The following is an 11,108-nucleotide window of genomic DNA, read 5'->3' on the forward strand; positions in this document are numbered from 1 at the left end:
TTTCCCATGAACTGCTCACAACAAGCTTCCGCAGTGCTTAGAACCACTCTTAGTACCCCTGCTTTCTTGCAAAGAGTAAAGACACTTTGGTTAAAAGACATTAGTCGGTGTGAGAGATGAAAAACCCAACAATGCACAATCTGTCACGGGGTTATGAGGGTTACGGGGAGAGCTGGCAGCAAGGGCTCCATAGGAAGTAAATGTCTAGAAAGAATGAAGGAAACATATGTACAAACATGCCTGACCCAAGTGATGGATGGATTGTGAAAAGAGCAGTACGAACCCCCAATAAAATGATTAAAAATAAAAATGATGCCAGTGCACATTCTGGCTCAGCTCATTGGGATTCATCACACACAGTTTCAACACCACAGTGCAACAGAAGTGTTCCTCAGTGGTGCGGCTTCTCTTAACTTCAGAGCGGCTGAAATCCATGGAGCTCACGATCTGCTTCTCTTTCCCCTCATTATGTTAATAGTGTTTGAGATAACCCAGTGGTTTCCAGCTTATATCCCAGAACAGCCAAGGGTTCGCAGCAGTAGCAATAGGACCTTCACCCTATTTCCAATATTTTAAAATTTAACCAGTAGCCAGAAAGGTACCCATAGTGCTCAGGCTAACTACTTGACACATGAAGACAAGTTTTCTGCAGCACCCATTTTCAGGGAGACTACTTGACCAAAACAAAGATGGGGTCTGTTGCCTCTATCCATGGCATATCCATTCAGCGCTTCTTATAGCATGACCGGCTCCTCTTTTGCCACTTGTCTAACCAGCCCATGCATTCCACAGTGCGAAATGTTCCCACAGCAGCATTTCTCAGACTGCCAAGATTATGATACTATAACTCAGCTTGCTTTTCACCGTCTTCCCGATGTTGCTTTCAATTCCAACACAAAAGGGTTTGCAGCTCAAATAACTAGCTCCTGAGGGTCTGCCACGGATTTCTGTTTGTAGAATCATCCATTCTACATATCCTCCTTCAGTGGGTAGTGTTTCATTTGCAGGAATGGATAGAATGATAGATGGGAGAGGTGGGAGCTTATACTTTGTCTATCTTCAAATATCAGGGACAAGGCAAGTACAGTGGCTTCTCTGGATAAAGGCTCCTCTCTTACTCTAAACTAGTGGTTCTCAACCTTCCTAATGCCATGACCCTGTAATACAGTTCCTCATGTTGTGGGCGACCCCCAACCATAACATTATTTTCATTGCTACTTCATCACTGTAATTTGCTACTGGAAAATATCGTCATGAAAATGTCTGCCATGAAGGATGTATTTTCCTTGTTACAAATTGAACATACAGCATAGTGATTAATCACAAAAACAATATGTAACTATATATTGTGAAATATTTCTAATTACAAATAAATGAAATTTTGTTTTGATGCATGTTGTAGCATTGGTAAGTCTTCACGTCGGGTACTCCTATATGGGTGTATCTGCATGTAGGCAGACCCACCTGGAGATGATAGAGGGGCGGTGTCTGGGTTCCTGATTTTAGATGACCCCCATGAAAGAGTCGTTTGACCCCCAAGGGGGTCACAGCACACAGGTTAAGAACCGCTGTTCTAAATCCCTTGTGATCTAAACTACCATCTGATTGACCTTGAGTCCTGCCATGGATAATTATACCAGCGTAGAGCTGCCCAATTTGGAGCTATCTTCACGATCACTGGTATGTCTGAGGATTCATTGTGGTTCTCATGTCAGCCCACCTCTCTGAGAGCTTCTTTCCTTGTTGCTGACGTCCTAACCCACTACGAAATGCAGGCCCCAGCCATGTGGAAGCAACTCCCTGCTGGTCACACAATGCCCCGGATATTAGTCACAGGTGGAAAGAACTACCTTTTGTGAAGTAACGGTCATTCACTGGTCACCGATTAAAAACTTAAACATCCACAATTAATGAAGGTCCTTGCTATCTTTACGTCAGTAGTTAAAATCCCTCCCAATAAACAAATATCAGGGAGCAGGATTAAGAATTACGAAGAGGATGGCATCGCCTTAACAGTATCTGGGTACTTTTAACAATCAATGCAAAGACAGTGGCCGTGAAACTGGTTCCAATGCGGCTCCAGGTGAACGGTTTCCAGGAGCAGACTCAGAGGCCAGGTCTAGGTGGCTCCCCGCACACTGCTCACCTGGATATTTACTTCCGCATCTGTGACTCCAATACTTACTGCAAATGGGCTGAAAAAATACCTGGATTGGGGCCGGGGGGCTACGTGTACCCCTAAACCAGTGGTGGAATCGAGCCTGTTCACACACATTCGGCAGAACCGATATCTAAATTTGTGTTGAGTCCGGTGAACTGGTCCGGTGGTCAGCTGGGCAGCTGCCCAATCTGGAAGTGACAAATTTCCATTCCTTCCTCTTTTAACATTCATCTGTGCAATAGCATATTCTAAGCACCAGTCCAAAGGTATACAAAATTAGATAGAACTAAGTTTGTAATATTTATTTATTCATTTCACAAACTCTTTGTACTTGCTCTGCTTTGGATGAAATACATTTTTCTTTCTTTGAGTTTGTTAGCTTAGTAAGCAAATATAGAACGTACAGAGAAAAAGTACAGGATGACTACAGAGTGACACACTGTCATTCATTTCAGCTTTATGAGACCCCCGAATCCAAATGAGATATTTGAGTGAATTATGCAATTCCTGAAAGTATTCAAAGAGCTAAAAATATAGTCATAACAATTGCTGTAAGTTCATCGGAAGGTGAAAGGGGCTTTTCAAAGATGAACACCATGTATTCAGACAAGAGACAATGACAGTTTCCAAGGAATCAATTGGCTATTGTCTAATCGGCCTACATCTAAAGTAATGGGAGCCTATCCCTACAGTGAAACGATGGATAAGAATAAATCACACAGCGATGTGATAATGATGCTTGGATAAAAGTGAAGAATACTGCAAGTGAAAATGTAATCAAGAAGCAATACAGAAATATTTTAAATCACAATTTTATTTTTTGTCAGATATCTAATATTTTTATTAATATTTTTAATTCTTTCTTAAGTATGTATGAAACAATAGACTACCCTTCAGTATATGTATATTTAAAGTAGTCATTAGGGCAGGGAACTGGTTGCTAAATTATTTGTAGCCCATCACTGCCCTAGACACTTGTGCAGTCTGAAAACATTACTAGCCCCTTGCTGTGAAATGTCATAGATTTTGAATATTGATAGGAGTCAATTGTTGAACTAAACTAGAGTTCCCACACTAGGTGATACTACCCCTGAGATGCTGGAAAAGTGGATGCTTACCCTTTAGTCTTCATTGTGAGTTACAGCACAAACGTTTGCAATGGCCAGGGTGTGCTGAGTAAATTTTGTTCTGAAGATGGAGTGGTAGACCAGACTAGCATGGCAATCTATGGGCTAAATAATAAACAATTATCTAGGAGCCCAGTGAATTCTTATGTGGCTATCTTATATGAAGTCAGACAACAAAACATAATCTCAATTATATAGAGGACAATTTTGCTCCCTGGCTATAAAAATATTGGAAAAATTTTTAACTTTCATAAAACACCAAATAAACTATTATAATAGAAATAAGATCCATAACTCCAATTGTTCTTACTTCCAGATTTAATTGCATATTGATATTTTCTAAGTGGCAAAATTAGATTTTAGAGCACTGTGTCAAATTATGCAGCCGATTTCCCACATTCGGGGAAATCGCAGGGGTCGGCACATCCGGAGTGCAATGGATAAGCCTCGCCCTGGGAAAACCACCTTCATGATCATGCCATCTCCCCTGCCAGGTAAGTATGTGTTTAAAGTTTTATATTGATGTAAACTTTAAATAAAGAGAAATGTATACGCATAAAGTTTGATAATTTTGACAAATTGTATACATCTCATAACTGTTGTGGGGTGCCTTACAGGTGGGGTTCCTTCCCTTGCCTAGTTAGGAATAATGAAGCAGGGAGCCAAGCTTGCCAGGAAAGCAAAGTGATTTATTAGACATGTCAGGGGAGGATGTCTGGGTGGGGGGCAGGGGGCTAAACTAATGGAGGCTACTGTATTGCCCAATAAGAGAAGAGAAAAGGTTTTTAAGCGTGTAGGCAGAAAGGATGTTATATTTACTGATGGACAGAGGTGGAGAATTCTAGGAATTGGACTTACGTGTGTGGAGCTATGGTAATTGGGTGCACACACAATAATTGTTAAGAAACAGGGTCTAGTAAAGGCTTCTGGGAAGGGTGGCCTTACTTACTACAGGAAAGTGCACATGCACCTGGCAGAGGACTCCGAGCTGAGGAATTAGGTCCTGCTTCTATGACTAGTTTAGCTGGTCAAATGGATGAATTCTGCAATGCAAGGGCATGGAACTGAAAGACATCATTCTTATATCTGAAAGAAACACATCATTCTTGCATTGGGGGGAGGAAATTGAAAATGGTAGAGGCTACTGAAATATATAACAAGTTAAAACATTAACCGTGTGTGGGGAGTGATTGAGACCATACCTACTGGGTTGGGGAAATCCATCCAAGTCATTGTGCCTTTTCTTAAACTTCATAAAAATGGAATTCTGTAGTAACAACTTTTAGTATCTCATTTCTTTCATTCAGCATGTTTTTTGAAATTCATTTATGTGTCATTTATTATTTTTATTGCTACAAAATACTTCATTATATAGCACAATTTGTTGATCCACTTTCTTCCTGAAGTTTCAAGTTGATTTCAGTGCTTGCTATTATGATTCTCATGAGTTAAATGTCTTATGAAAATATATATATAAGCATTTATACATACATACTTTTCTTGAAATTTTAAATCCGTTATGTAATTTGCAGAATAATCGAACAAAAATTGCACAAAAATTCCCTAATAAAATGTTAATAAAAAAGCTGTATCCAACAAAAAGTTGTAAGAATCCCTAATAAAATGATTTAATAAAAAAAAATGCCAACGAGTTTCCCAGAGTGCTTACATCATTTACAGTCATTACCAGAGTTTCTGGTGTTCAACATAAAACTCAAAAACCCATTGCTGTCAAGTCAATTGTGATGCCTACTGATCCCACAGGACAGAGGAGAACTGCCCACAGCGCTTCTGGCTCCTCGCAAGGTAGGTCGTCGCGGTGGCTGCAACAGTGGACTTAAACTAGCAGTGCTCTCACAGTGTGTTGTTCTGCTGTGCACAGGTCGCTAGGAGTGGAGCCCACTCAGTGGCATTTATCAACAACAATCTTGACAGAAGCAGCCTGCCACACCTTTCTCTGATGGAACAGCTGGTGCATTCGAATCACCCAAGTTTTGGTTAACAGCCAGAGCATCACCACTTCATTACCAGGGTTCCTTGTTGTTTCAATGCTCTCTAACATTTGTCATTTTTCTAATGGATGGAAAGTGGATCCCTAACAGCACAGTAGGTTAAGTGTTGGGCATCAGCTCAACAGACGTGTTCAATCTACTAGCCATTTCTCAGGGGAAAAAGTAGGCGCCAGTATAGATTTTCAGTCTCAGTAACTCTGTGGAACTGTTCTAGTCCATCCTATGAAGTCATGATGAGACAGAATCCAGGGCAGTGAGTTTGGTTCAGTTTGGTTTCGGATATGAAGTGATGACCTATTGTTCATGTTTGTATTTGACTAATTGCTAATCATATCAGGCATGTTTGCATATGCTTAGTAAGCATTGCATATCTTCCTCGTTTGAAGATTCCTCAAATCTTTTGCCTGTTTTTGTTTTTTAAATTCTTTGCCTTTGTAATCATTGAATTTGCATGAATTCTTTATATACCTTTGATACATCATAATTCAGATATTATAAATATTTAATAAGGGTAGTATTTTCGATAAGTAAAATATTATAATTTTTGAGGCTCTTCAATTTATTAACTATTTCTCTTTTTTTTTTTTAAAGAAAAGGTGAGACCTGGTGGCATCGTGCTTATGTGTTGGGCGTCCAACTGCAAGGTACACAGTTCAAGAACACCAGCCAGCTTCTCAGGAGAGCAAAGCGTTCTACACCTGTACAGAGTCACAGTTTAAGAAACTCACAAAGACTGTTCTAACCTCTCCTGCAGGGTCACTAGGAGTCAGAATTGACTCGATGACAGTGAGTTTGGATTTTTTTCCCTAAGAAATCTTTACCTAGTTAAGTCTTAAAAGACACTCTCCTATATTTTCTTTTAGAAACTTCTAGAAGTGCTTACATTTAACAACTGACACCAAATCTCAAGTCCAAAACACAGTGCCTTCTAAAAACTGGATGGTCAGGTACTATCAATGCACCCAGAACACTGGCGATTCAGTAGCTTCGCTGCTCTGCGCATCACAGCATCATCATCTGAGCATGGCCAGTGCCTGGAGGTTCAAGGCCCTAATTTTGATGTTATTTTTGGAGATGACTTGGATTTCTGTCGTTTTGGCTTTCTTGACGATCAGTCATGCTTTGCAGAAAAGGCTGCCAAGCTAAACTTGTCCCTGGGTGAGAGAACACGTGTTTCCCCGCGTGCAAACCTGAGCTTCAGAGTCTTGCTGCAATTGTATAAGTCAAGCCTCTTCTTCAAATATTCCTCTCGGCCTTCATGGAAAGTAGCATCTTTAGCAAAAGGACGAGTGGGCAAAGGTTTTCTCACACCAGCAGAGGGGTAGCATTTAAAAGTGGAAGTGGCCTGTGTAACCTACTTCTCTTTGGTTTTAAAATAGCATAGCTCATAGATTTGCTTTTGTTTTTAATGCCTGGCCTTGTGACCCCAGCTCCTGTTTTACTTGATAAATTCCATCTTGCCTGCCACAAGCGACCATTCCATTTTGATCTCTTTCTACTAGGTTTCATCAACCTGGGTTTGAGGTAGGTTACTAGTGCTCTAGGTTGGGAATTGGGTATTGCAAGGAAGAAATGGACTGTCAGTAATTCTTTACCACTTGAATTTCTTAGTTTGAGTTGTTATTATAGATGTGAAATATGAATTACTTAGTCCTACTCTGACACGGAAGGGGTTGCTTTGAGTCAGAATAACTGACCTTTTTTTTTTTCTTCTTGTTGTTGTTCATGTTAAATATTACCTACAATTAGGAAGTGCGAAGATGTAGCACTTAACAGAGTCCCTGATTAGTCTCATAAAATTAGTTGTTGGTTTTTTTTTATTTCCCCACCATGGTCCCATAACCAAGAGCCCTGGTGAAGCAGTGGCTATGCCTCCAGCAGCAATCTGCGTGGTCAGTAGTTCGAAAGCCCCTGCAGCTCTACAGGAGAAAGCCACGCTCTCCACTCCAGATAACAGTTTCACTCTGAAACCCATAGGGGTCGCCATGCGTCAGCATGGGCTTCAAGGCAGTGAGTTCGTTTGTGTGCTTATGATTCCATAACCAACTCTGAGTTAACAAAAAGTAACCTTTGAGCACTCCTAATTGCCCTCATAGACATATATTCATCCACATTACTCTAGAACACGAATATAGAGAAAGATCACTTCGGAAACAACGTGAGGAATAAGTGCATGGAAAATAAATTATTAATCCCAAATAAAGAGGTTTAAATGAGCAAATTGACCAGAAACCAAGAAGAGGTTTTGTTACACCATTTGTGTTAAAATAAAGAATATCACCTTAGAAAGATGTTACACACCTTGACAAAATGCTGGTAGAAAAATCAATATATACTATATCGATTACATACACTTCAATTAACCAGATGTTTTATTATGTTTTCCTCACATAAGGATCTCATAATGTTATTTTTGTCTTCATAGCAAAAGTATGGGAGCTTTTTGTAATATTTTAAGAAATGCCGAAATTTATAGAGAAGAAGGGAAAAATGTGGAGCTTTCCCCGAGCAATCCCATCCTTGGAGAATCCATATACACAAACACAAAAACCTGTCCATGCCTCATGTATCATATCTGCTACCTTTTTATTGTCTTTGAGAAAATAGTGCCTTGCTGTTTTTTTAAACTATATCTTACTCTGAATTTTTCTCATTTATATTTAAGGCATTTTTTTCTGGTCAGTAGATACATTTGAATGATTATGTTCAGTACATTCATGTTTTAAAATAGATTTAAATAGATTCATATGTTAAATTGGTTGATACAAGTACCTTGTTTATATAGGAAGTCCCTGGTCTATGAAGGTCTCATTTATAGATAAATCCTCTGGCTCTTTCAGATTATCTGCTATGATCAACAAAGTGAAACAGGAACAGACTGGAATTTTTATAATTTGGTTGACTTATTTTGGTAATCAGATTAAGAAAAAATGATGGGTTCATTGCTGAACCTATAGAGACAGCTAGTTGAGTAAGGGTTCCTAGGGGGTGCAGTGGGGAGGGGATAAAAGGGAGCTGATACAATGGAGTTCAAGAAGGAAGTGAATGTTTTGAAGCTGATTGTAGCAGTAATTGTACAATCCTGCTTTATGTGATAGGACAAAGGAATGATAGGATCTCCATACTATTTCCCAATAAAATGGCTTTGGAAATAAAAAGAAGAAGAAAATCCATGTGTTAGACTGGGTTGACTAGAGAAACAAATCCAGAGACACTCAGATATGTGTAAGAAAGAGCTTTATATCAAGAAGTTTTATATATCAGGAGAACATACCAGCTCAGTCTAGCTCAAGGCCATAAATTCAACAATACTAGTCCATAAGTTCCTCTTCAGACTCACACTCACAAGCAATGATGCAGAATGCAGGAAGATCACAGGCCTGGGTGCAAAGTCTTATGGATCCAATGGCAACGGATGCATCTCCAGGGCTCTGGCAGGTCTCAGGGTGGCTCGGCCAGCAGGAAGGTGAAGTCAGAGAGAGAAGAGGGAGGTTCCCAGGAACCCCTTTATGAGAAGGCCACACCCACAAAGAGTCGCCATCAGTCTATGACATGATTGACAAGCTAACCTCCACCTCCTATATCTTCAAGTTGACATGAAATTATGTAACCACCACAATGCATATTTCACTGCAAATTCCTTGCATTAAAAAAAATCTAGATAAAAAATAGGTTGAAGTCTTGGAATGAGAGAAAAGGAAAAGGCATAGCAAGGCCTCTCAGGAGCCTGATGTATGAAGTCGGGTCGTTGGCAGGACTGTGGAAAGTCACACATTTTGAAAGCACCACAGTAGGCCCCTAGGTTTGAGTCAGTCAGTTGCCATTGCTGAATCTCTGCTTTAATGTTATAAATTAAATAGCACCCTCCTTTTGAAATGATTGGACTAACTCATACTTCTCCCCACTCAATTTTTTATCATAATCACTTTAATTAACTAAATATGCAGCATTTAAATCATTGTAAAGCTTTGAACATTTCTTGCATTAAAGTAAAAGCTATTACTTACCTGGCAGGGGAGATACCATGATCACGAAGGTGGTTTTCCCAGGGCGAGGCTCATCCATTGCACTCCGGATGTGCTGACCCCTGCGATTTCCCCAAATGTGGGAAACTCGACTGCATAATTTGTGGGAGTGGGGGACTGCGTTTGTGCTCTCCCCTTAAAAAAAAAAGTTAAAGCAAAATAAGAACCATATACACCTGCTCAGACTGACCTAGTGCCCAGAGAATTCTAAAAGACACAGGAGCAGGTATCATCTACTTTCAAGGGATTGTCTGTAAATCAGTTCTGGATCTCTGGGTGGCAAAGACAGTTTTCTATGAGCTACTGACCTAAAGGTTATTGGTTAAAACCCACCCAACAGCACTGCCAAAATGAAAGAAAGAAAGAAAGAAAGAAAGAGAAACCAGGTGAGCTGCTTTCAAGAATGTCATAAAAAGATGCATCTTTAATGGTTACCAAGGGTTGGAGGAGGGGCCCTGGTGGAGTAGTGGTTATGGGATGGGCTGCTACCCACAAGGTCAACTATGTGAGGACCATCAAACACTCCATGAAAGAAAGATGAAGCTTTCTACTCTCATAAAGAGGTATCGTGTTGGGAACCCACAGGGGCAGTTCTACCTTGCCCCCTAGGGTGGCTGAGTTGCAATCAACTCAATGGCAGTGATTTTGTGCGTGTGCGGAGTTGTACGGGGAGGGAGGGAAATCACCAACTAGAAGGTATATTTGTGTTAATTTGGGTGAAAAATGACAAGATACAATAAGAGAAAAGTTGGTGAAAATGATGGAGGTAGGGGAAGAGCTCAGAGGAGTGCAAGAGTTAGAGACACAAAGGTGCATAGTGTTATAAACAATCCTGTAATAGTAGTCATCTATGAGTAGATACATAGCTAGACGTGCAGCCTGAAAGAGTGCGGGAGGGACTGTGGGGACCTATCCACAAATATATATAGGTTTCACAGATAAAATTTATTTACCTTTGCTGAAAATATGTCCATGAATGTGGTGGTGCATATATGGGGCAAAGTTGTGAAAATTCCCTCGACATAACTTGAGTGAATGAATTGCTTAAGTCTTACAGAAATATCTACAGAGATCACCTTCTTTGATGAGTAGCAGCTGACATCTTAGTTGTGAGTGGTCATTTAAGGTGAACCAGTTGGTTTCTCTGTTTAAAGGAAAGAAGAGGGATTAAAACAAAAGACAGAAGGAAACAATTATCCCAGCAGACTAATGACATCACAGGCATCACAACCCTGAGACCAGAAGAATTAGATGGTACGAAGATACCACTGTCAAGTGCTCTTAAGGGGACCACACTATAAGGTTCTAGATAAGGTGGAAGAACAGTATGCATTAAAACTCAGACTCATAAAAGAGAGCAGACTGACTGCTGGGATAGAGACCACTAGAGCCCCCAAGACTTATGGCCCATCGTCACCCTTCAGATCCGGAAATGATATCAACTCCTCACCTACCATGGCTGTTTTCAGCCAAACAGTTCTGCCAGGGGAACAATAACACGAAGGAACTATGCACATCTTTGGAAAACTAAATACTTAATCTCAAGCGAGCAATATTTACACCAGGATAAAATTAAGAAAGGTTAGGACAGAACAAATGGAAACAGGAAGCACAGGGAGGAAGTGATGTGATTGTTACATACAGGGATCGCAGCGAATGAAATGAACAAACTGTGTATGACTTGCTGACTGTAAAACTGATGACCTGCTCTGTGAATTTTCACTCACTTTGCAATAAGAACTGAAGAATAAGAAAACTAGACCACAGTTAACAAAACCCTGTG

General features: G+C 40.2%; 2 non-coding genes across 2 annotated transcripts; one reads left to right on the top strand and one right to left on the bottom strand.

Annotated features, from left to right (window-relative positions):
• Positions 1-3,628: 3,628 nt before the first annotated feature.
• LOC142438005 (U1 spliceosomal RNA) lies at positions 3,629-3,790 on the bottom strand. Its single transcript, XR_012782494.1, has one exon. It is a non-coding gene; the product is annotated as a U1 spliceosomal RNA (small nuclear RNA).
• Positions 3,791-9,299: 5,509 nt separating this feature from the next.
• Positions 9,300-9,463, top strand: LOC142438386 (U1 spliceosomal RNA). Its single transcript, XR_012782767.1, has one exon. It is a non-coding gene; the product is annotated as a U1 spliceosomal RNA (small nuclear RNA).
• Positions 9,464-11,108: the final 1,645 nt, after the last annotated feature.

This window comes from Tenrec ecaudatus, chromosome 1, assembly GCF_050624435.1.
Source record: "Tenrec ecaudatus isolate mTenEca1 chromosome 1, mTenEca1.hap1, whole genome shotgun sequence".
Classification (NCBI taxonomy): domain Eukaryota; kingdom Metazoa; phylum Chordata; class Mammalia; order Afrosoricida; family Tenrecidae; genus Tenrec; species Tenrec ecaudatus.